The sequence below is a fragment of the Taudactylus pleione genome, unplaced genomic scaffold, assembly GCF_031769625.1.
Source record: "Taudactylus pleione unplaced genomic scaffold, aTauple2 ptg000153l, whole genome shotgun sequence".
In the NCBI taxonomy this organism is placed as follows: Eukaryota; Metazoa; Chordata; class Amphibia; order Anura; family Myobatrachidae; genus Taudactylus; species Taudactylus pleione.
The window spans coordinates 117,224-144,586 of record NW_028284555.1 but is presented as its reverse complement, the minus strand read 5'-3'; the positions used below and the strand labels follow the sequence as shown (position 1 = coordinate 144,586).

The following is a 27,363-nucleotide window of genomic DNA, read 5'->3' as shown; positions in this document are numbered from 1 at the left end:
GTACTCAGATATGCAGCGCAGATTACTGTGACAGTACTCAGATATACAGCGCAGATTACTGTGACAATACTCAGATATGCAGCGCAGATTACTGTGACAATACTCAGATATGCAGTGCAGATTACTGACAGTACTCAGATATGCAGCGCAGATTACTGACAGTACTAAGATATACAGCGCAGATTACTGTGACAGTACTAAGATATACAGCGCAGATTACTGTGACAGTACTCAGATATGCAGCGCAGATTACTGTGACAGTACTCAGATATGCAGCGCAGATTACTGTGACAGTACTCAGATATGCAGCGCAGATTACTGACAGTACTCAGATATGCAGCGCAGATTACTGACAGTACTCAGATATGCAGCGCAGATTACTGTGACAGTACTAAGATATACAGCGCAGATTACTGTGACAGTACTAAAATATACAGCGCAGATTACTGTGACAGTACTCAGATATGCAGCGCAGATTACTGTGACAGTACTCAGATATACAGCGCAGATTACTGTGACAGTACTCAGATATGCAGCGCAGATTACTGACAATACTCAGATATGCAGCGCAGATTATTGACAGTACTCAGATATGCAGCGCAGATTACTGTGACAGTACTAAGATATACAGCGCAGATTACTGTGACAGTACTCAGATATACAGCGCAGATTACTGTGACAGTACTCAGATATACAGCGCAGATTACTGTGACAGTACTCAGATATACAGCGCAGATTACTGTGACAGTACTCAGATATACAGCGCAGATTACTGTGACAGTACTCAGATATACAGCGCAGATTACTGTGACAGTACTCAGATATACAGCGCAGATTACTGTGACAGTACTCAGATATACAGCGCAGATTACTGTGACAGTACTCAGATATACAGCGCAGATTACTGTGACAGTACTCAGATATACAGCGCAGATTACTGTGACAATACTCAGATATGCAGCGCAGATTACTGTGACAATACTCAGATATGCAGCGCAGATTACTGTGACAATACTCAGATATGCAGCGCAGATTACTGTGACAGTACTCAGATATGCAGCGCAGATTACTGTGACAGTACTCAGATATGCAGCGCAGATTACTGTGACAGTACTCAGATATGCAGCGCAGATTACTGTGACAGTACTCAGATATGCAGCGCAGATTACTGTGACAGTACTCAGATATGCAGCGCAGATTACTGAATTATTAACCATGTGTTGCTGTGTCTGACCAACAGCTTCAGAAACAACTATAAAAACAGTTACTTCTCCTAAAATAAGACAATGGTCTGTTCTCTCTCCTGGGGTCTTATTTAGCGGTTATCGCTACCTCTGTCCCTGCAAATTTTTCTTAGTACATTATGTGGATAATTTTATTAAAAATTAAAATATCCACCGCAAAACGGATACTTAATAACTGCGGCAATTCCGAGATTAGGCTCCCTGGACTCCAATGTTTAATTTCTCTGCTGGCTAATACTATACATACACAATGAGTTAAACATTCCAAGGAAAATCATCATTATAATAGAATTTATACTTCTATATCCATTTAATGGGTGTGATGCCTTTCCACTTCAGCAGCTAAAGCTCCTTTACATACCGAACACTCCTGAACTGCAAACATGTAATAACTTCTTAGTCTGCCGCTTGCTGGGCTGGGAATTTTTGCTGGGATTAACATAAACTGTCCGAGACAACAACAGGGGCTGCAGCCGGAAAAGGCTGAGTTAACAACCAGGGCGGTTTGATCAATCACCGCTCCCCTCAGCCCCCAAAGCCAGCAACAATATGGCTGAAATAGCCGACTGATTTCACGAGGAGAGAAGAGCGGAGAGCTGGCGTGTGAGCGTTGATAGCGTTCGCTTTTTTTTTTATGCGTTTCATCCAAACTTCCCCTCTGGCATAACTGCGGGGAGTCTCTTTGTGTAGTCTGCATTAACGGTTTGTTCTGCTTATAGCTGCAGCACAGGATAAATTATTGGTAAATAATTCAGAAGCCTTCTAGTGCACAATAAGCAGAGTGTATTGTACATATGCTCCAGAAAATACACAGCAATCGGAAAGCGCACTGGATGTGAAATAGCGGCTTCCTATTTTATATTTGACCTTGCTGTACATAACCTACCCTCATCAATGGAATCAGCTGTAGGACTCTTTACTTAGCACAACTGCGATACAGGTTAACGCATTCACATTTAATGTCATTATTTCTTATCGGATTGCGAATTAATAAAATCCCCCCGCCCCCTCACCATCACCTACATAAAACGCACAGTGGACACATTCTGGGTCAAGCCATCAGTCCTCAAAATGTAGCCTACTGGTTCACTAGAAATGAGTGACATGGTAAAGTGCCTCGTGCCTCAGTGATTCCACCAGCGCAAATGGAACGGAATTTTGCCACCACCCTGTAGATAACAAGTCCACTTTCATATTCTAACAAAATCTGGGGTGTTCAGGATAAAATCATTCCTAATACAATAAAGGACACAGGACAGAGCATCGAGCTGTATAATTCACTTGTAGTCACATTCTAACTTCCAAATATCAGGATCTGAAAGTATTCTGGAAAGGAAAATTCCCAGATTGACCAAAAGGGGGAGATGATGAGCTAAGAAATGTATTGCAATGCACAGTCCTGCTACTTATAATAACCAGATTATATGACTCACATACAGTATAATAATGGTTAGACACTGACCTACTGAGTCATTAACCCAAAGAATTCAGTCTTGCTCTAGATCCAAAATAATGGTTAATAAGTTTCTAAAATTACTGGGACACAGGACAGGGTAATGTGCCAGTGCTGTGTGATCATTAATTACCAACGTGTAATGCATTATTATTACCCAATGTCTCCAAATTACCTCTCTGCCCCAAGTGTAATGAGCTGAAATACATTCCGGCTTTAAAGGCTGTGCTCCGTCTACAACACATTCTGATATGAACTATGGAGCTGATTCAGACCCGCTCGCACAAATAAGTGTAGGCAGAAGGATCGCACGGCAAGGCATTAGCACGCCCACTATGTCTTAGAGTGCGATCGCATTGTGTATACAGATGCCCACCAGCCTGTCTTAAGACGCCCACTTGCGCACGTCATCTCCAGGAAGTGTATGCAACCATCGGTACATCGGATGCGATCGCAGCGCTTGTGGCTGACCATATCCTACCGCAAGCACTGCGAGCGCTTCAGTGTAATAACCAGCCAGGTGACGTGTACTATGACGCTGCCTCTTAATTATGCACGCCTCTGAAACGGCGTTAAGACGCTCAGGCACGCCTGCGTTCGCACCTCCACTCCCCCGTTGTTAATGGCCAGCCCCTGTCACCACCCACAAACGGCTTCTCCTTGTAACGCACTCTGCTGGGCTGTCTATGCGCAGCGAGCGAACGCTTCCCGATCTCTCGCACTGGTGAACGCATCCTAGCGAGCGGGTCTGAATCAGGTCCTATGTTCCTTCCTTTGCTAATGAGCAACTAACCCTCTGGCCAGCAGGAGGTGCTGAGATATGTAGTGCAGCAATAATTACAGCGCTTCATTGTACTGTAGCAACCCCTGTGTCCTGTAACTGCAGCAGCTCCCTGCCTCAGGGCTGTTTACACTGCCTAATATACTCTTGAATCATCTATGGGTTATGTTATTACAGATAATAGGCTACAGTATGTCCCTGGCAACCTATAGCTCAGGCCGTTAGGGTTTACTCCAACAAAGTGCAATTTACAAGTAAAGGTTCTGCTTTGCTCGTGTGTAAAGAGAATTGCTGAAGAATCAGATCTCTCACAATATTTTGAAAGCAATTTCTCCCAGTAAATGTGCCTATACAAGGTACCTAGTGGCTGGGTGGGAATACCAGTAAAAATAACCAGGATTATTTAAAGCCCCTAAAAGAGCGTTATGAGATCACCGGGAATATATATTTTTAACGTCCTTATAAAACAGCTGCAGATACTCCCAACGTATGACCCTTTCCGTCCCATGCGAAATGCTCTGCTCCCAAGTTTTCCGCCCACTGCGCCAATTACCTGAACTGAATGATTGCATTGATTAGAGGGCTGGAAAAGAAATAATGCCGACTCCATGAGGATGTGTCATTGCTGGGTATATTTCAGGGTTTTGTTTTCTGCAAACATTATATTTTGTTGTGCGCACTGAATCTCGTAGGACGCGTCAGCTCCAGAAATATGGACAAAACCTGCTTTGATATATTGGCTGCAACTTGATGTCAATCGATATACGGCTTTAATTAAAACTCCCGAAACCGATACAGCTCCTGTACTGTACCACCGTTTATTCGCACCTTATAATTAGACACTACTGATAATATGTATAATGTGTACGATGACAAACTAGTCCTGGGGGCTTATCCTTTCAATACTTTACAAAGTTAAACTGGGGAATTTTTAATTTGTGTTCAACGAAAAAAAGAATGAAACACTCATAACATTTTATTTTTCTAAAAAATAGTTACTATTTTTTTTTGTTACTTCTTAGTCTCCTATTGTCTTTGGTTTAGAGCCCCCTCCTTAAGGCCAACGGCACGCTGCGCAATGAGATGGCCGAACAGTTCTGCCTTTCAAAATATTAATATTTGTGACAAACAGATGCAATATTGCGATCATACGCAGGCACCTCAGTGTACTTTATGACAACAATTAACGTAAAACTCATCTTACTGCTATAAGCACCACGATGCACCAAAGGACGTAATCAAAAATGGGGAAAATATTGTAGGTTTTGGAATCAAATGGATTCTTTGGAGGAATTTGTCTACAGAGATCTATACAGCGTTGAAAAGGATGATATACAAGATATGAGGCTAAGGAGGCTTTGTGTCCAAGACAGGGACACTGACGAGTTATGGAATTAGAAACATTAATACTCATTTAGTTCATAATACAATATTGCACTATATATGAGAGAGGAATGAACAGGAACGAACAACAAACAACCGTAAATCAGAATAAAACAATCCTCACCACTACTCTTCCCTAGTCCCACCCAATCACAAACAATCACTCCCACATTTCAGTGAAGTCACACCCACTTTCTGATCATCCATCTTAGGGATGGCCATTGGTGGGCTGCTCATCGATGGTCACCACTGATTGTTCCATCGGTGATTACTGTCGATGGCAAAAAAACATATATGGTGAACCCCTTGGTGGCCAAAGCTGCTGCTGGGCTCGGTTGGCTGTGAGACAATTAGCATGGGGGGTGGGGCTTAGTGAACCCCAGGTGCAGGGCTAAGCCCCTTGACATCGGAAATAAGAAAAAAAAAACATCGGATCCCAGTGCCATCGATGGCAGAGAACCATTGCATCTCTGCTATAGATGTCAAACCATCGGCCATCGGTTGTTAACCATCGATGGTTTTTTACCATAGCAACCAATGAGCTTCTACCTATCATTTCACAGAATGTACTTAATAAAATGATAGCTAGAATCTGCAGGGACTCGATATATGACCTCCAGCAGTCTGGCATTCAGTAGTTGGGTCAAAAAAAGGAGATGGAAGGCTTATCATAATTATAATTTATTTTATTTAATTTCATCCCTATACTGACAAGAATTGTTGCTTTGGGGTGAATGTGTGTAGCCTGTTGCCTAAATCGCATCCATCTGATTTGACAACTGCAAGTTTTCTCAGTCTATGGTCCTGTGCTTAGGTATTAATGTATAACCAGATTACATCCCTGATCTCATACAGTAAATATACATTCCCTGCATTTATAATGGACTGACATTTATTCTTAGAGCAAAGCATTTGTATTTGCAAAGTCTACAGCGCATTTCAGTAGCTATAAATGGTTGCTGTAGTACGCTGCTCTTTCTGTTATTAAAAAAGTCTTTATCCTGCAGAGAGAGACCGGTCCACGGACCTGGTCATGTTTTATATATTCCTGTTAATAATTTATAGTGTGTAGCTCAACACTCAGAGACCTGACTGGTTTTATAATGGAAATATTGTATAATGGAGGATTGATCACACGCTGATCAGATTCATTTATGAGGTTTCATATATTATTTATAGGAGGTTGAGCACAGAGACATCGTGGAGCATCTCTGGTGAATAAGATAGCTTACATTTACAAGAGGTTGCAAGGCCGCCGATGACTGTTTATGTCAAAGCGAGGACACCTCAGCGAGGTAAAACACATGCCGTTTCAGAATTGTTACTTTAATAAAGTGGCCAAGCCACCTAACAAACAGTGAAGCCAGCCGTATGGCAGGGTTAAGCAACATACATTACAGTGCAGCTGATTAATGGCCTAGAATCTAGTCACTTCACTGAGGTAGGAGGCACAGCCCACAAAATGGCTGCCTTCAGCATGCACATATTACAGGTGCAGTTTAAAGTAGCAATCCCATAAAAAAAAAAAAAGGAGTAGTGTTTTATTTATTTATGTATTTACTGAAATCACTGTGGAAGGCTATAAGACAAGTCTTTGTAATTACCATGTACCTTGATTTGTTTCTGCAGGCCGCTATTAATGATTTATAATTCTGCAGTGTGACTAACATGTCAACCACAGTCACATGGCACATAACGTAGTGAGCAGAAAAGCCTCTGAACACCTCTCTGAGTTCTGTCTAAAGTATAAATCCCCCCCCTCGTTTTCCCCACTGTGCAATCAATGACATATTGAAATATGTGAGCCTGTGTGTATGTCCGTGTGACTGGCAGCTACATTTGTCTGCGCTCCAGAGAGATTTTGAAAATGAGATAATTATTTGTAGGGGTAAACCTAAGCAAATTGAAACTTGCTTAAAAAGGTACCGATCTTGCTATTTAAGGGGAAAAAAAGCTTCCACGTGAGATTGTTGCTTAATAATGCCCCATACGCAGCCCCACTTCTCCCCTGCAAGACAACTTCTCAGGGTGCAAACACAAGATGGCGCTGCAACGTGTAACTGCTGAGCATCAATGATCTGATCTGTTTATTATCACATGTCCTCTCTATCAGGTCTATATATTAGAGAGACAAGAGCCCGTTTCTCCAGTCAAAATGGATATTTACTGCTTCTCCCTATTTACCAAAGAGTTACAGCTGGAAGTAGTGTCCCATGCTGAAGCAGCTATTTTCCGGGGTTCTCCAGCGAATACTTCCCCGTGCTGAGCTGTATGTTTAAAAATTACAGTCAAAACTTTTTTTATATATATATTTATGTCTGTCTTTCATGTTGATTGGTTATTTAACCCTCTCAGACCATTGTGTTATTCTTATATTTTGTAAAGGTGACATACGTTGTGAAATTATCATGACGGCAGCATATTAATTCTAAACTGCATACAAGCACATTTTATTTATATTTTGTGTTTGTTTGTGAGTTACACACAAAACTGTATTTGATAATCATTTGAAGCCCAAATCTAGTGCAAATAACGTTTATACAATGTCCAGTTGAAAAGTAACATTGTTTATCTGCTAAAGAAATGTTGTCAGCGCCCAGATTAGGGAGAAGTGAGTGTGCAGCCTTAGGACGGGATAGCGGCCTGCTCTGTGACTGCGAGGGGCTGCGGCTCTGCAATCAGCGTTTGCATTTTCTGTCATTTGCATGCAGTGCATCGGAATAGGAATACTATTAATAACACTGCTCTTTTCCAACAAAAGCTACAATTTCAACATCTGACATGACCTTTGCTTCCAGCTCTTCCCTTGGCTCTTTATATCTCCCCCTCTAGTTCAAAATAACTTGTACTTACATAAAATAGGTCTCAGATACACTCATTTCTATGCAAATCGAGCTAAATAAATTCCATATTTTAAAAGCTCTTTAATAATCGCAGTCAGCTAGCGCCTCTTTAATACACTATCTGCCTGTGTTGATTATGATAAAGATGCATTTTGCATGGCTGATGTTCCCGGTGTTTGCAGCTCTATAAACCTGGAAGAAAACATTAACCCATTTTCAATGTATACACAAATGATCCCACCACAATGGGCTCTGTTGGTTTTTGTTTATAAACTGTGTATTCTGGTGAAATTACATTTTGCTCTGGAGAAAGAAATGAAATTAAATATCAGCTCCCTCATTTATTGGGGGGAATTCAATCGTTTAGCGCTGCGCAACGACCATCTAAAGTGCCCGGGAGAAATTCAATTGTTTGTGCCATTGGGCGCAGGTGGCGCTAGTGCCCATTATTTCTGCTCGCACGTTGGGCTTTTGGGTGCCCAATCTCATTGCGCCCTACAGTTTGAACGGGTTTAGCCACTTTACGCAGCTAATAAAGGTGCATTTGGGCACAACATGCATGATAAGTAATAGGCCCAACACCAAAAAACAATTGGATTCCCCCCCAATGCGTTGTTGGTGACTACACAATCACAGTCACAATTTCTGGGGCTACAGCTCAACGCTAAATGGTTACAATATCTAGTGATTGAACGAAAGATCAATATTACTAAACATTTTAAGTATAGTTTTAAATAAAGTATTTTTCTAGGTAACTTTTTTCGATACAGTTGTTAACTTTTGAATATTCTACCTGATTTTTTTTATGGCATATTAGATAGATAGATAGATAGATAGATAGATAGATAGATAGATAGATAGATAGATAGATAGATAGATAGATGTGTTCGTATAGGATCTGGTATCAAGAAGCCAGTTATCCAGGAGACGGGAGGGGTAAGGGAGCAGATAAATGGGTTGCACTGTTTTTCGGTAACAGAGTGACACACGGGCATTGCTATTGAGAGATTGTCACTATAAGGAGCACTACTAAACAATTTATAAAGAAGCTGAAAATGAGGGAACATTTGGGGGAAAGAGAAGAGTACTTTTCAAAAATGTACGTTAAGCTATTGGAGGCTATTGGAGCTATTAAATTACAGTTAACCCCCATATCTGGAAAACGGTTTCCTGAATAATAGACCCAATACCTGGATTGTGAAAAAAGGGCAGAAATGCTGATTTCGTTGTATCTGCAGGGACACAGTACAGGTGCAGAAGACATCAATAGTCATTAATGTACAACAGCACACACCGTCCGCTAACGCCAATTATAGACGCACAACATGAGTTGCTGTTGGACTGTTGAAAGTTACCTATCTGTGCCTCAATATGTGAGCTATATATCAGGACATAAAGATTCTAGAAATTGCTATACTCTCCTGTTACTGAAAACTACCTATTTCATTAAGAAATGGAGATACATTATTAATAATAATAATAATAATAATAATATTATATTATTACCACCATATCAGTATGTAAGGCCTCTATATTAGTAATGTTACTGTGTTACTGGAACATATTGTGACTCCATCCCATTAAATGCTAATATCACTCAATATAGCTAATACATTATATTTAAAAAAAAAAAAATAGTAAAATAAATTATGTTTGTTTATATATATATATATATATATATATATATATATATATATATATATATATATATATATATATATATATTCCATTTTGGAAATCTGCTCCCAGACTTTCCACAGTACATGACAGTTCCCAAGTGTAGCAATGTAACGTGTGCCCCCCTCCCCAATTCCATATGCTGCAATTTGCACAGGTTTATGGAGAAAATGAATCCTGGTTACTCAGAGAGTGTCTGCGCAAACTGCTGGGATTCACGGCTACACAACACAAAGGCTGCACAGTTCCTACAGACAGAGGTCAGTAATGAACTGAATTTGAATCAACTCTGTACAAACTGCTCAGTTAGTGAGAGGATTCTTTTTTTTTTTTTATTCCAATAAATATCTTCCACCATTTTCTGAGAACCAAGAACATCCCCAGCTCTGGGTAGTGTCCTCCTCAAAAAAGAGTAATAGAGAGGAAAGGGATAGGTGCAATGTAAGGGCGTTCTCCACCTTGGAGGGCTCATTCACAATCTGTTGGATCTTTCCGAGCGAGTTACATTTATCTACTATATTATTTCCAGACTGTTCAGCTTAGAGGGAACCGAGGCTCTAAATAAACAGCTTAGAAATCAGATGCATAGAGGCAGTGCTGGAGTAGGGGATTGCAGAGTCTCACTGTAGAAGGAATATTGTTATGCTCCCATGTTAGTACTGCTGCTTTTCCAGAGCAGGAATGGCATAATTATGGCTGTATACTTTATGTAGCAGCTGGAAGATATGTACAGAAATACTGTAGGGATATTTCAGATTCCTGTATTATCCACCTATATCCTGTATATTATTTTTACATTCTAGGATCAGACTTAAATTCCCGAAGGGAGATGATTTCTCCAAAAACGAAGAATGTTGCGGAGTCCTTCAGTCACTTAATCTACCCTGAGATTTCCTCATAAACTGCACCAAGACTACTCATCCTGCTTAACAGACCTGTCCTGCTGATGTGTAGTCGCAGACCTGTCCTGCTCATGTGTGCTCGCAGACCTGCCCTGCTGATATGTGCTGGCAGACCTGCCCTGCTGATGTGTGCTCGCAGACCTGCCCTGCTGATGTGTGCTCGCAGACCTGCCCTGCTGATGTGTGCTCGCAGACCTGCCCTGCTGATGTGTGCTCGCAGACCTGCCCTGCTGATGTGTGCTCGCAGACCTGCCCTGCTGATGTGTGCTGGCAGACCTGCCCTGCTGATGTGTGCTCGCAGACCTGCCCTGCTGATGTGTGCTCGCAGACCTGCCCTGCTGATGTGTGCTCGCAGACCTGCCCTGCTGATATGTGCTGGCAGACCTGCCCTGCTGATATGTGCTGGCAGACCTGCCCTGCTGATATGTGCTGGCAGACCTGTAACAGGACCACACGTCCCCGATCATATATGATGATAATAATAATGAGAACTAGAATTTTTCCACCCATCAGACATCACAGTCTTACACTCCCTAAATCCACTCATACCCACATTATTGTGCAGGGGGAGCCTGGATGGGAGACAGTCACTGTTCTGACAGCAGCGTTAATCTCTGTTTCTTGTGTCACCAATCTGTATAGTATATAAGTCACACTTATTTAGAGACTTTCCTTATTGCATTTAGCAGAAGCTGTGACTAATTTTGTTTAGACGTCAAACCCTGAATATAATTCATACCTGAAACATTTACAAGGACCCACTTATTCTACTGAGCGTTGCTAGTGTTTTTTCCTAAATCATGTTCCCACCTTGTCAAAATGTAATAGGGTTTTTAGTATACGTCTGGGGGCTCACTGATTGCCTGGATTCAGGCAGGGTTAGTAGTACACAGGTTTCTGCAGGGTATTGTCAGATTCTGCCTCTACCGTGTTTGGTCCCTACCTGCAGATCTTGCCAGAGACAGAGGGTCACCCTGTGCCCAGTATACGTCCTGTACTGGGGAGACTGTCCAGGTAGGATTTGGGAAGAGTCCAGGCACAGCCGGGATAGAGGCAGGAGATGTTATTTTATGTCCACACACAGAGATATAAGCTAATTCCAGCCTGTGCTTCATAACCCATAATAACCTAATCTGTTCAATTTGTACCACTTAAACCTAATGGGAGAATCGCCTTCAGATCCATCACTGAATGAGCCTGCTGCCACTGCCCATAATGGGCCATATGCTGCTATATCCTACTGTACCCGTATCATTCACAGGCTGCTCCCAACTGCAAAATGCTTCACTGAGGGCAGAAATCAGGGGGCAGCACATAGGATCCCTGTATACAATGTATCACTGAGGGGCAGTAATCAGGGGGCAGTGTGTAACACATAGGATCCCTGTATACAATGTATCACTGAGGGCAGTAATCAGGGGGCAGTGTGTAGCACATAGGATCTCTGTATACAATGTATCACTGAGGGGCAGAAATCAGGGGGCAGTGTGTAGCACATAGGATCCCTGTATACAATGTATCACTGAGGGGCAGTAATCAGGGGGCAGCACATAAGTTCCCTGTATACAATGTATCACTGAGGGCAGAAATCAGGGGGCAGTGTGTAGCACATAGGATCCCTGTATACAATGTATCACTGAGGGGCAGTAATCAGGGGGCAGCACATAAGTTCCCTGTATACAATGTATCACTGAGGGCAGAAATCAGGGGGCAGTGTGTAGCACATAGGATCCCTGTATACAATGTATCACTGAGGGGCAGTAATCAGGGGGCAGTGTGTATCACATAGGTTCCCTGTATACAATGTATCACTGAGGGGCAGAAATCAGGGGGCAGTGTGTAACACATAGGTTCCCTGTATACAATGTATCACTGAGGGGCAGAAATCAGGGGGCAGCACATAGGTTCCCTGTATACAATGTATCACTGAGGGGCGGTAATCAGGGGGCAGCACATAGGTTCCCTGTATACAATGTATCACTGAGGGCAGTAATCAGGGGGCAGCACATAGGATCCCTGTGTACAATGTATCACTGAGGGGCAGTAATCAGGGGGCAGTGTGTAGCACATAGGTTCCCTGTATACAATGTATCACTGAGGGGCAGTAATCAGGGGGCAGCACATAGGTTCCCTGTATACAATGTATCACTGAGGGCAGTAATCAGGGGGCAGCACATAGGTTCCCTGTATACAATGTATCACTGAGGGCAGAAATCAGGGGGCAGTGTGTAGCACATAGGAACCCTGTATACAATGTATCACTGAGGGGCAGTAATCAGTGTGTAGCACATAGGTTCCCTGTATACAATGTATCACTGAGGGGCAGAAATCAGGGGGCAGCACATAGGTTCCCTGTATACAATATATCACTGAGGGGCAGAAATCAGGGGGCAGTGTGTAGCACATAGGATCTCTGTATACAATGTATCACTGAGGGGCAGAAATCAGGGGGCAGTGTGTAGCACATAGGATCCCTGTATACAATGTATCACTGAGGGGCAGAAATCAGGGGGAAGCACATAGGTTCCCTGTATACAATATATCACTGAGGGGCAGAAATCAGGGGGCAGTGTGTAGCACATAGGATCTCTATATACAATGTATCACTGAGGGAAGAAATCAGGGGGCAGTGTGTAGCACATAGGATCCCTGTATACAATGTATCACTGAGGGGCAGAAATCAGGGGGCAGTGTGTAGCACATAGGATCCCTGTATACAATGTATCACTGAGGGCAGAAATCAGGGGGCAGCATATAGGAACCCTGTGTACAATGTATCACTGAGGGCAGTAATCAGGGGGCAGTGTGTAGCACATAGGATCCCTGTATACAATGTATCACTGAGGGGCAGTAATCAGGGGGCAGCACATAGGATCCCTGTATACAATGTATCACTGAGGGGCAGAAATCAGGGGGCAGTGTGTAGCACATAGGTTCCCTGTATACAATGTATCATTTGGGGGGGGGTACCTTTGGCATGCTGCCAGCATCTCCAAGGTCTGAGGTAGATGGGGACTCGTGGCAGGTACTGAGGGGAACCTGTGTAGTGTGGCATCATTGTAGAAGCATGTGGATGTGGTAAGTATATAGGTGTATTGTACAGAAGGATTATAGATAATGTTATGCGTGGTCTGGCTGGGTCATTCCTTCCTATATATCTACACTGAGTGTCAGACTGGCACAGGGGTTACATCAGAATAACACGACTGCTCTGGGCACTGGGGGGGTTTAGGTATAATAGGAGGGCATCCGACCTGTACATTTCCCTCTGATTACATGATCACTGTCTATATGTAGCTATGGGAGAACTGCTCCCATGTGTGGTGCATGTATGGGGGTCTCTGGCTATTTGGGATGTGACCTGCCAGCGAGACAAGGCACAGTCTGTAACATCTGCAGCCCAGGCTTCAGGCTCTGTCTGTCCATCAGCATAACCCAAATACAGCCCTGACTGGGAATGACTATCCCCCATAAGCCTTATACAAGTTCCTCCAGTAACAGAGTGACCTATAGATTTCCTACCTGACAGTAATAACCTCACTTATAGATCTGTATATATAGATAGTCAGATTTCTGATCCCTATATCTCATTCTCCAGTATACTCACCTGCCATTAATTCCTAGTGACATGGATCACCTATAGCTCATTCCCACCAGTGACACCGATCACCTATAGCTCATTTCCACTGATCACCTATAGCTCATTTCCACTGATTACCTATAGCTCATTTCCACCAGTGACACAGATCACCTATAGCTCAATCCTACTAATGACACAGATCACCTAGATCTTAATCCTACTAGTGACACTGGTCACCTATAGCTCACTCCTACAGTAACTCATTGATCACCTATAGCTCATACTTTCCACTAGTGACACGATCACCTATAGCAGATCCCCCCTATGGAGTAGAGAGTGGTCCCCTATGGAGGAGAGAGTGGTCCCCTATAGACAGGTGTACCTGGATGGGTGTCGGATCCTCCGCAGAGCTCAGCATAATCCCGGTCAGGCTCCACTCCCGGTCACCCTACATAAGGAGAGATCCAGGGAAAGTTTGGGGCACAATCCACAGCTGAGCGGCGCAGTCCCGGGGCGCCCCGATGCCAGGCAGCCGGGAGTCCGAGCTCTGCCGCTTCCCCCGGGGGGTCTCCTGCGCGATCCGAGACCCCTCAGCAGAGAGAAGCATCTTCCAGGGCGCGTCTCCTCCGCCGCCGCCCGGTGCACTGATGGGACATCCCCGGTAACCCAATGCCAGTAATCCCAGAGGCAGCGTGCGGGTCCCGGTCAGCGCTGTATATCCTCCTGCCCGCCTGGCTCCCCGGTCCCTGTGATTGCAGCAGCAGAGCCTCCAGCCTCCCAGATCCAGCCTCCCAGCTCCCAGCCTCCCGAGTCCCAGCCAGTCTCAGCACTGCAGACATTACACCGGGGTGGGCGGGGCCATGCAAATCAGCACGTGTCACTCTCACACCTCCCTGATCCTGGCACTGAGATGTGTGTGTGTGCCCTGTGCTGTGCTGCACTGCATGCTGCTCCTCCTGCTGCTGTGCCCGCTGTCATACATGCACCTCGTACGCCTCTCTCCCCTGACCTCTGTCTCTCTCTCTCTCCTGATCTCCCCCCTCACTCCCTGACCCCTGTCTCTCTCTCTCTCTCTCTCTCTCTCTCTCTTCTCTCCTAGGGGTCTCTCTCTCCCCTGATCCCTCTCCCCGCCTCTCTCTCTCTCTCTCTCTCTCTCTCTCTCTCTAGGGGTCTCTCTATCCCCCGATCCCCCTCTGTCTCTCTCTCTCTCTAGGGGTCTCTCTCTCAGCTGATCCCCCTCTCTCTCTCTCTCTCTCTCTCTCACCTGACCCCCGTTTCTCTCTCTCTCTCTCTCTCTCTCTCTCTCTGTCTCTCCTGATCCCTACCTCTCTCACCTGACCCCTCTCCCTTCCCACTGACCCCTGTCTCTAGCTCTCCCGACCCGTCTCTCTCTCTCTCTCTCTCTCTCTCTCCTGATCCCTCTCCCCGTCTCTCTCTCTCGGGGTCTCTCTATCCCCCGATCCCCCTCTGTCTCTCTCTCTCTCTAGGGGTCTCTCTCTCAGCTGATCCCCCTCTCTCTCTCTCTCGCTCTTTCCCATCTGATCCCCCCCGTCTCTCTCTCTCTCTCTCTCTCTCTCTCTCTCTCTCTCTCTCTCTCTCTCTCTCTCTCTCTCTCTCTCTCGGGGTCTCTCCTGATCCCTACCTCTCTCATCTGACCCCTCTCCCTTCCCACTGACCCCTGTCTCTAGCTCTCTCTCTCTCTCTCTCTCTCTCTCTCTCTCTCTCTCTCTCTCTCTCTCTCTCTCTCTCTCTCTCCTGATCCCGATCTCTCTCTTTCCTGATACCTCTCTCTTTCTCACTCTCTGTCCTGATCCCTATTTCTCTCTCAAACTTATCCCTGACTTTATCCCCCCTGACCCCTAGCACACTCCTGATCTCTGTCTCTCACTCCTGACCTCTGTCTCTCACTCCTGATCCCTATATCTGATCCCTGTCTCTCACGCCTGATCCCTATACCTGATCCCTGTCTCTCACTCCTGATCCCTATACCTGATCCCTGTCTTTCTCTCCCACCTGACCACTGCCTCTCTCCCTATCCCCAGATCCCCGTCTCTCTCCATCTCCTCTCACCGTCTCAGTCTCTCTTCCTCCACTTGTTGACAGCCCCCACCCACATTTTTAGGTCCTGCAGAAAGCTTAGCAGACTTTTCAGCCAGAAAGACCCCTCCACCACGGACTGATATTAACCATCTCATGCCAGTCCGGGCCGGCCATTCACCATCTCCAGTGGCTGCTGGGATACACCTGGACTGCTGTGCCCCTCACCTGCCGGGAGATTACCCCTGCCCCACAGGTAACTCCTATGCCAGCAGCGAGGGGGGCATGCAGGAAGGTGCAGGGCAGAGCAAGTCTCCCTCATAGGGATCACGGCAGGTTACAGGGGTGAGATGAGGACCCATGGGGGTCCCTCTTATTTTTGTGTTATAGGAAGGTGTGATGACCTAGCGCTGGGTGCTTGCTGGATATGAAGCAGAGGCTCCTGCATAGAGTGATATAAGTGTGTTATTATAGCCAGTCTCTCCAGCTATTCCAACCCACAGACACAAAGGTGCAATGTGCTCTTTAGTAACAGTCATTTATATAACGCACACATTGCACAGTGCTCCTCACATCAGCCCCTACTCAGTGCAGCTCACACATTGCACAGTGCTCCTCACATCATCCCCTGATCAGTGCACACAAATTGCACAGTGCTCCTCACATCATCCCCTGCTCAGTGCACACACATTGCACAGTGCTCCTCACATCAGCCCCTACTCAGTGCAGCTCACACATTGCACAGTGCTCCTCACATCATCCCCTACTCAGTGCACACACATTACACAGTGCTCCTTACATCCTCCTCTGCTCAGTGCAGCACACACATTGCACAGTGCTCCTTACATCATCCCCTGCTCAGTGCACACACATTGCACAGTGCTCCTCACATCAGCCCCTACTCAGTGCACACACATTGCACAGTGCTCCTCACATCAGCCCCTACTCAGTGCAGCTCACACATTGTGCAGTGCTCCTCACATCATCCCCTGCTCAGTGCACACACATTGCACAGTGCTCCTCACATCAGCCCCTACTGAGTGCAGCTCACACATTGCACAGTGCTCCTCACATCATCCCCTACTCAGTGCACACACATTACACAGTGCTCCTTACATCATCCCCTACTCAGTGCAGCACACACATTGCACAGTGCTCCTTACATCAGCCCTGCTCAGAGCACACACATTGCACAGTGCTACTCACATCAGCCCCTGCTCAGTGCACACACATTGCACAGTGCTCCTCACATCATCCCCTGCTCAGTGCACACACATTGCACAGTGCTCGTCACATCAGTCCCTGCTCAGTGCACACACATTGCACAGTGCTCCTCACATCAGCCCCTGCTCAGTGCACACACATTGCACAGTGCTCCTCACATCAGCCCCTGCTCAGTGCAGCTCACACATTGCACAGTGCTCCTCACATCAGCCCCTGCTCAGTGCACACACATTGCACAGTGCTCCTTACATCAGCCCTGCTCAGTGCACACACATTGCACAGTGCTCCTCACATCAGCCCCTGCTCAGTGCAGCTCACATTGCACAGTGCTCCTCACATCAGCCCCTGCTCAGTGCACACACATTGCTCCTCACATCAGCCCCTGCTCAGTGCACACACATTGCACAGTGCTCCTCACATCAGCCCCTGCTCAGTGCAGCTCACACATTGCACAGTGCTCCTCACATCAGCCCCTGCTCAGTGCAGCTCACACATTGCACAGTGCTCCTCACATCAGCCCCTGCTCAGTGCACACACATTGCACAGTGCTCCTCACATCAGCCCCTGCTCAGTGCAGCTCACACATTGCACAGTGCTCCTCACATCAGCCCCTGCTCAGAGCAGCACACACATTGCACAGTGCTCCTCACATCAGCCCCTGCTCAGTGCACACACATTGCACAGTGCTCCTCACATCAGCCCCTGCTCAGTGCAGCACACACATTGCACAGTGCTCCTCACATCAGCCCCTGCTCAGTGCACACACATTGCACAGTGCTCCTCACATCAGCCCCTGCTCAGTGCACACACATTGCACAGTGCTCCTCACATCAGCCCCTTCTCAGTGCACACACATTGCACAGTGCTCCTCACATCAGCCCTGCTCAGTGCACACACATTGCACAGTGCTCCTCACATCATCCCCTGCTCAGTGCACACACATTGCACAGTGCTCCTCACATCATCCCCTGCTCAGTGCACACACATTGCACAGTGCTCCTCACATCATCCCCTGCTCAGTGCACACACATTGCACAGTGCTCCTCACATCAGCCCCTGCTCAGTGCACACACATTGCACAGTGCTCCTCACATCAGCCCCTGCTCAGTGCACACACATTGCACAGTGCTCCTCACATCATCCCCTGCTCAGTGCACACACATTGCACAGTGCTCCTCACATCAGCCCCTGCTCAGTGCACACACATTGCACAGTGCTCCTCACATCAGCCCCTGCTCAGTGCAGCACACACATTGCACAGTGCTCCTCACATTAGCCCCTGCTCAGTGCACACACATTGCACAGTGCTCCTCACATCAGCCCCTGCTCAGTGCACACACATTGCACAGTGCTCCTCACATCAGCCCCTTCTCAGTGCACACACATTGCACAGTGCTCCTCACATCAGCCCTGCTCAGTGCACACACATTGCACAGTGCTCCTCACATCAGTCCCTGCTCAGTGCACACACATTGCACAGTGCTCCTCACAATCGTCCATGCTCAGTGCAGCGCACACATTGCACAGTGCTCCTCACATCATCCCCTGCTCAGTGCACACACATTGCACAGTGCTCCTCACATCAGCCCTGCTCAGTGCACACATATTGCAAAGTGCTCCTTACATCAGCCCTGCTCAGTGCAGCACACACATTGCACAGTGCTCCTCACATCAGCCCCTGCTCAGTGCACACACATTGGACAGTGCTCCTCACATCATCCCCTGCTCAGTGCACACACATTGCACAGTGCTCCTCACATCAGCCCCTGCTCAGTGCAGCTCACATTGCACAGTGCTCCTCACATCAGTCCCTACTCAGTGCACACACATTGCACAGTGCTACTCACATCAGCCCCTGCTCAGTGCAGCTCACATTGCACAGTGCTCCTCACATCAGCCCCTGCTCAGTGCACACACATTGCACAGTGCTCGTCACATCTGTCCCTGCTCAGTGCACACACATTGCACAGTGCTCCTCACATCTGCCCCTGCTCAGTGCAGCTCACACATTGGACAGTGCTCCTCACATCATCCCCTGCTCAGTGCACACACATTGCACAGTGCTCCTCACATCAGCCCCTGCTCAGTGCACACACATTGCACAGTGCTCCTCACATCAGCCCCTGCTCAGTGCACACACATTGCACAGTGCTCCTCACATCAGCCCCTACTCAGTGCACACACATTGCACAGTGCTCCTCACATCAGCCCCTGCTCAGTGCAGCTCACACATTGCACAGTGCTCCTCACATCAGTCCCTACTCAGTGCACACACATTGCACAGTGCTCCTCACATCAGCCCCTGCTCAGTGCAGCTCACACATTGCACAGTGCTCCTCACATCAGCCCCTGCTCAGTGCACACACATTGCACAGTGCTCCTCACATCAGCCCCTGCTCAGTGCACACACATTGCACAGTGCTCCTCACATCAGCCCCTGCTCAGTGCACACACATTGAACAGTGCTCCTCACATCAGCCCCTGCTCAGTGCAGCTCACACATTGCACAGTGCTCCTCACATCAGCACTGCTCAGTGCACACACATTGCACAGTGCTCCTCACATCAGTCCCTGCTCAGTGCACACACATTGCACAGTGCTCCTCACATCTGTCCATGCTCAGTGCAGCTCACACATTGCACAGTGCTCCTCACATCATCCCCTGCTCAGTGCACACACATTGCACAGTGCTCCTCACATCAGCCCTGCTTAGTGCACACATATTGCAAAGTGCTCCTTACATCAGCCCTGCTCAGTGCAGCACACACATTGCACAGTGCTCCTCACATCAGCCCCTGCTCAGTGCACACACATTGGACAGTGCTCCTCACATCATCCCCTGCTCAGTGCACACACATTGCACAGTGCTCCTCACATCAGCCCCTGCTCAGTGCAGCTCACATTGCACAGTGCTCCTCACATCAGTCCCTACTCAGTGCACACACATTGCACAGTGCTACTCACATCAGCCCCTGCTCAGTGCAGCTCACATTGCACAGTGCTCCTCACATCAGCCCCTGCTCAGTGCACACACATTGCACAGTGCTCCTCACATCTGCCCCGGCTCAGTGCAGCTCACACATTGGACAGTGCTCCTCACATCATCCCCTGCTCAGTGCACACACATTGCACAGTGCTCCTCACATCAGCCCCTGCTCAGTGCACACACATTGCACAGTGCTCCTCACATCAGCCCCTGCTCAGTGCACACACATTGCACAGTGCTCCTCACATCAGCCCCTGCTCAGTGCACACACATTGCACAGTGCTCCTCACATCAGCCCCTGCTCAGTGCAGCTCACACATTGCACAGTGCTCCTCACATCAGCCCCTGCTCAGTGCAGCTCACACATTGCACAGTGCTCCTCACATCAGCCCCTGCTCAGTGCACACACATTGCACAGTGCTCCACACATCAGCCCCTGCTCAGTGCACACACATTGCACAGTGCTCCTCACATCAGCCCCTGCTCAGTGCACACACATTGCACAGTGCTCCTCACATCAGCCCCTGCTCAGTGCAGCTCACACATTGCACAGTGCTCCTCACATCAGCACTGCTCAGTGCACACACATTGCACAGTGCTCCTCGCATCAGTCCCTGCTCAGTGCAGCACACACATTGCACAGTGCTCCTCACATCAGCCCCTGCTCAGTGCACACACATTGCACAGTGCTCCTCACATCAGCCCCTGCTCAGTGCACACACATTGCACAGTGCACGTCACATCAGCCCCTGCTCAGTGCACACACATTGCACAGTGCTCCTCACATCAGCCCTGCTCAGTGCACACACATTGCACAGTGCTCCTCACATCAGCCCCTGCTCAGTGCACACACATTGCACAGAGCTCCTCATATCATCCCCTGCTCAGGGCACACACATTGCACAGTGCTCCTCACATCAGCCCCTGCTCAGTGCAGCTCACACATTGCACAGTGCTCCTCACATCAGCCCCTGCTCAGTGCAGCTCACACATTGCACAGTGCTCCTCACATCAGCCCCTGCTCAGTGCAGCTCACACATTGCACAGTGCTCCTCACATCAGCCCCTGCTCAGAGCAGCACACACATTGCACAGTGCTCCTCACATCAGCCCCTGCTCAGTGCACACACATTGCACAGTGCTCCTCACATCAGCCCCTGCTCAGTGCAGCACACACATTGCACAGTGCTCCTCACATCAGCCCCTGCTCAGTGCACACACATTGCACAGTGCTCCTCACATCAGCCCCTGCTCAGTGCACACACATTGCACAGTGCTCCTCACATCAGCCCCTTCTCAGTGCACACACATTGCACAGTGCTCCTCACATCAGCCCTGCTCAGTGCACACACATTGCACAGTGCTCCTCACATCATCCCCTGCTCAGTGCACACACATTGCACAGTGCTCCTCACATCATCCCCTGCTCAGTGCACACACATTGCACAGTGCTCCTCACATCATCCCCTGCTCAGTGCACACACATTGCACAGTGCTCCTCACATCAGCCCCTGCTCAGTGCACACACATTGCACAGTGCTCCTCACATCAGCCCCTGCTCAGTGCACACACATTGCACAGTGCTCCTCACATCATCCCCTGCTCAGTGCACACACATTGCACAGTGCTCCTCACATCAGCCCCTGCTCAGTGCACACACATTGCACAGTGCTCCTCACATCAGCCCCTGCTCAGTGCAGCACACACATTGCACAGTGCTCCTCACATTAGCCCCTGCTCAGTGCACACACATTGCACAGTGCTCCTCACATCAGCCCCTGCTCAGTGCACACACATTGCACAGTGCTCCTCACATCAGCCCCTTCTCAGTGCACACACATTGCACAGTGCTCCTCACATCAGCCCTGCTCAGTGCACACACATTGCACAGTGCTCCTCACATCAGTCCCTGCTCAGTGCACACACATTGCACAGTGCTCCTCACAATCGTCCATGCTCAGTGCAGCGCACACATTGCACAGTGCTCCTCACATCATCCCCTGCTCAGTGCACACACATTGCACAGTGCTCCTCACATCATCCCCTGCTCAGTGCACACACATTGCACAGTGCTCCTCACATCAGCCCTGCTCAGTGCACACATATTGCAAAGTGCTCCTTACATCAGCCCTGCTCAGTGCAGCACACACATTGCACAGTGCTCCTCACATCAGCCCCTGCTCAGTGCACACACATTGGACAGTGCTCCTCACATCATCCCCTGCTCAGTGCACACACATTGCACAGTGCTCCTCACATCAGCCCCTGCTCAGTGCAGCTCACATTGCACAGTGCTCCTCACATCAGTCCCTACTCAGTGCACACACATTGCACAGTGCTACTCACATCAGCCCCTGCTCAGTGCAGCTCACATTGCACAGTGCTCCTCATATCAGCCCCTGCTCAGTGCACACACATTGCACAGTGCTCGTCACATCTGTCCCTGCTCAGTGCACACACATTGCACAGTGCTCCTCACATCTGCCCCTGCTCAGTGCAGCTCACACATTGGACAGTGCTCCTCACATCATTACCTGCTCAGTGCACACACATTGCACAGTGCTCCTCACATCAGCCCCTGCTCAGTGCACACACATTGCACAGTGCTCCTCACATCAGCCCCTGCTCAGTGCACACACATTGCACAGTGCTCCTCACATCAGCCCCTACTCAGTGCACACACATTGCACAGTGCTCCTCACATCAGCCCCTGCTCAGTGCAGCTCATACATTGCACAGTGCTCCTCACATCAGTCCCTACTCAGTGCACACACATTGCACAGTGCTCCTCACATCAGCCCCTGCGCAGTGCAGCTCACACATTGCACAGTGCTCCTCACATCAGCCCCTGCTCAGTGCACACACATTGCACAGTGCTCCTCACATCAGCCCCTGCTCAGTGCACACACATTGCACAGTGCTCCTCACATCAGCCCCTGCTCAGTGCACACACATTGAACAGTGCTCCTCACATCAGCCCCTGCTCAGTGCAGCTCACACATTGCACAGTGCTCCTCACATCAGCACTGCTCAGTGCACACACATTGCACAGTGCTCCTCACATCAGTCCCTGCTCAGTGCACACACATTGCACAGTGCTCCTCACATCTGTCCATGCTCAGTGCAGCTCACACATTGCACAGTGCTCCTCACATCATCCCCTGCTCAGTGCACACACATTGCACAGTGCTCCTCACATCAGCCCTGCTCAGTGCACACATATTGCAAAGTGCTCCTTACATCAGCCCTGCTCAGTGCAGCACACACATTGCACAGTGCTCCTCACATCAGCCCCTGCTCAGTGCACACACATTGGACAGTGCTCCTCACATCATCCCCTGCTCAGTGCACACACATTGCACAGTGCTCCTCATATCAGCCCCTGCTCAGTGCAGCTCACATTGCACAGTGCTCCTCACATCAGTCCCTACTCAGTGCACACACATTGCACAGTGCTACTCACATCAGCCCCTGCTCAGTGCAGCTCACATTGCACAGTGCTCCTCACATCAGCCCCTGCTCAGTGCACACACATTGCCCAGTGCTCCTCACATCTGCCCCGGCTCAGTGCAGCTCACACATTGGACAGTGCTCCTCACATCATCCCCTGCTCAGTGCACACACATTGCACAGTGCTCCTCACATCAGCCCCTGCTCAGTGCACACACATTGCACAGTGCTCCTCACATCAGCCCCTGCTCAGTGCACACACATTGCACAGTGCTCCTCACATCAGCCCCTGCTCAGTGCACACACATTGCACAGTGCTCCTCACATCAGCCCCTGCTCAGTGCAGCTCACACATTGCACAGTGCTCCTCACATCAGCCCCTGCTCAGTGCAGCTCACACATTGCACAGTGCTCCTCACATCAGCCCCTGCTCAGTGCACACACATTGCACAGTGCTCCTCACATCAGCCCCTGCTCAGTGCACACACATTGCACAGTGCTCCTCACATCAGCCCCTGCTCAGTGCACACACATTGCACAGTGCTCCTCACATCAGCCCCTGCTCAGTGCAGCTCACACATTGCACAGTGCTCCTCACATCAGCACTGCTCAGTGCACACACATTGCACAGTGCTCCTCGCATCAGTCCCTGCTCAGTGCAGCACACACATTGCACAGTGCTCCTCACATCAGCCCCTGCTCAGTGCACACACATTGCACAGTGCTCCTCACATCAGCCCCTGCTCAGTGCACACACATTGCACAGTGCACGTCACATCAGCCCCTGCTCAGTGCACACACATTGCACAGTGCTCCTCACATCAGCCCTGCTCAGTGCACACACATTGCACAGTGCTCCTCACATCAGCCCCTGCTCAGTGCACACACATTGCACAGAGCTCCTCATATCATCCCCTGCTCAGGGCACACACATTGCACAGTGCTCCTCACATCAGCCCCTGCTCAGTGCAGCTCACACATTGCACAGTGCTCCTCACATCAGCCCCTGCTCAGTGCAGCTCACACATTGCACAGTGCTCCTCACATCAGCCCCTGCTCAGTGGAGCTCACACATTACACAGTGCTCCTCACATCAGTCCCCGCTCAGTGCAGCTCACACATTGCACAGTGCTCCTCACATCAGTCCCCGCTCAATGCAGCTCACACATTGCACAGTGCTCCTCACATCAGTCCCTGCTCAGTGCAGCTCACACATTGCACAGTGCTCCTCACATCAGTCCCTGTTCAGTGCAGCTCACACATTGCACAGTGCTCCTCACATCAGTCCCTGCTCAGTGCACACACATTGCACAGTGCTCCTCACATCAGCCCCTGCTCAGTGCAGCTCACACATTGCAGAGTGCTCCACACATCAGTCCCTGCTCAGTGCAGCTCACACATTGCACAGTGCTCCACACATCAGTCCCTGCTCAGTGCAGCTCACACATTGCAGAGTGCTCCTCACATCAGTCCCTGCTCAGTGCAGCTCACACATTGCACAGTGCTCCTCACATCAGTCCCTGCTCAGTGCACACACATTGCACAGTGCTCCTCACATCAGCCACTGCTCAGTGCACACACATTGCACAGTGCTCCTCACATCAGCCCCTGCTCAGTGCAGCACACACATTGCACAGTGCTCCTCACATCAGCCCCTGCTCAGTGCACGCACATTGCACAGTGCTCCTCACATCAGCCCCTACTCAGTGCAGCACACACATTGCACAGTGCTCCTCACATCAGTCCCTGCTCAGTGCACACACATTGCACAGTGCTCCTCACATCAGCCCCTGCTCAGTGCACGCACATTGCACAGTGCTCCTCACATCAGCCCCTGCTCAGTGCACGCACATTGCACAGTGCTCCTCACATCAGCCCCTTCTCAGTGCACACACATTGCACAGTGCTCCTCACATCAGCCCCTTCTCAGTGCACACACATTGCACAGTGCTCCTTACATCGTCCTCTGCTCAGTGCACAGACATTGCACAGTGTTCCTCACATTAGCCCCTACTCAGTGGACAGACAGGCACAAAGAAGGGCTTTGGAGGGCAGACGCAGCAATAGAGCGTGCCGCACACAGGACAGGCCGGGAGGCAGTAGCTGGCATGCGGTGTATGATGAGACACTGAGCCGCTTCTCCTCCGTAACTGTCAAACTAACCAATTCCGGGGTCCTGAGTGGCAGGGGGCGGACATGTCAAACCCGGGGGAGGGGCTGGGCTCCGCCGTGTACCTGCAGGAGCTGCTGGCGGTGTCGGTGTAGGCGCAGGGCCGCAACTAGGGGGGGGGGGCTGGACCCGGCACCAGTGTCCTCCAGCCCGATGCCGAAGGGAGACTCCAAGCTGGACGGATTTTATTACCAGCAGCCGGCCGGCTCCTTATCTGCAGTGCCACGCTAGACGGAAACTGGGGTTCTCTCCTGAACTCCAGCTTCCGACTCTTCCCATAGGCACTTTGGGAGAGACGTCATGACATCTCTTCCATAGGTCCGAGGAGCAGCCGGGCGGACCTGACGGCAGCGGTCACAGGAGCGGGGTTTAAGGTAAGTATATTTTTGTGTGTCTGTGTAAGCTGCACTACAGGGGCATTACCAGGGGGCTCTACAGGGGCATTACTAGGGGGCATTACTATATGCGGACTACAGAGGCATTACCATATGGGCACTACATGTGCAATTACCATATGGCCCTTAGTACAGGGGCATTAATACGGGGCATTACTATAGGTGCACTGCTGAAGGGGGCATTACTATGGGGGCACTGCTGCAGGGGGCATTAATTTGGGGGAATTACCGGGGGGGGGGGCGCCAAATTACTGTCTTGCCCCAGGTAACGAAAACCCTAGTTTCAGGCTGCAGTGGTGGGCAGCGTGGAGGTGAAGACCGCATGGGAGAGTAACAAGTCTCGCTCAGCTTGTTGCTCTCTCCTTCCTTTTCCTTTCTGTGGTGTCTGGCTAGATTCCCTGCATGTTCCCCCTCCCCAGTCAAGGTGTGCACTGGTGCCTCATGTGTGCATAAGGACTGGACTTGGCGATACCCACCCTGGGTCTCTCTCCTCACAGGTCATACAGATCATTGTGCAGTGCAGCCCTCTCTGCACTGTAATGTAATGCAGTCTTGTGGGGAGTGTGTACCTAAACAGAGAACTGCGGTGGTGAGAGGCTGGGTGCGGAGGAAGGGGGTAGGGGTTGAGTAAGGGGTAGGGGTTTGGGGCTTAGGGTAGGGGAGGAAGATGAAGGAGGTTGGGGGCTTAGGATGGTGTGGGTGCGGGGGTCGCAGCTGGTGGTGAGAAGGTGGGGCCCCCAGATTTCTGTTGCCGGCCCTGCTCACAATCTATATTGATATGCATCCTGTCCTAAGGCCCTGATTCAGATTCGGGTCCTGCGCATGCGCATGACGGAACCGCCTCCGTTGTGCGCATGCGCACTTGGGCACCATCGACCCGCTTGCGAACGCTCAGCGGACCAAAGGCTCAGTCCCCCTTCCCCACATGATGTGTTAGAGAGGATCATGGGGATAAGAGCTGGATTCCCCATCCAATATGATGTGTGGCGGGGATATGGGGGTAGGACTGGGCTATCAATCACCAGACCCCCTCAGTAAGAGATATCTTCTACCTTACATTGTTCTTTCCAGCGCTTGTTTCTTTAACCCCTTCCCTGCCACTATACGTCATGTTATCCTCTACATTTCCCTCAGGCAGTGAAGAATTTGCAGAACAAATGGCTGATAGCAATTACAACAATATGAACAAAACTCATAGAGACATATGGAGGGAAGACTAGGTGGGGCTGCTGTAATATT

General features: G+C 49.1%; 1 protein-coding gene across 3 annotated transcripts in view; it reads right to left on the bottom strand.

The window, feature by feature from the left end:
* The window catches only part of FLRT2 (fibronectin leucine rich transmembrane protein 2), a 120,016-nt gene that overhangs the window by 54,980 nt on the left and 37,673 nt on the right, over nucleotides 1-27,363 (bottom strand). The window contains exon 1 of one of the 3 annotated variants that reach the window (XM_088474307.1): nucleotides 14,246-14,667. The exons of 1 other annotated variant lie outside the window; for it this stretch is intronic. The gene's annotated coding sequence lies outside the window, so the exon portion shown is untranslated. Of the gene's footprint in view, nucleotides 1-11,226; nucleotides 11,272-14,245; nucleotides 14,668-27,363 lie in introns of those variants that run through there. One more of the 3 variants, XM_088474309.1, reaches the window with a different exon arrangement.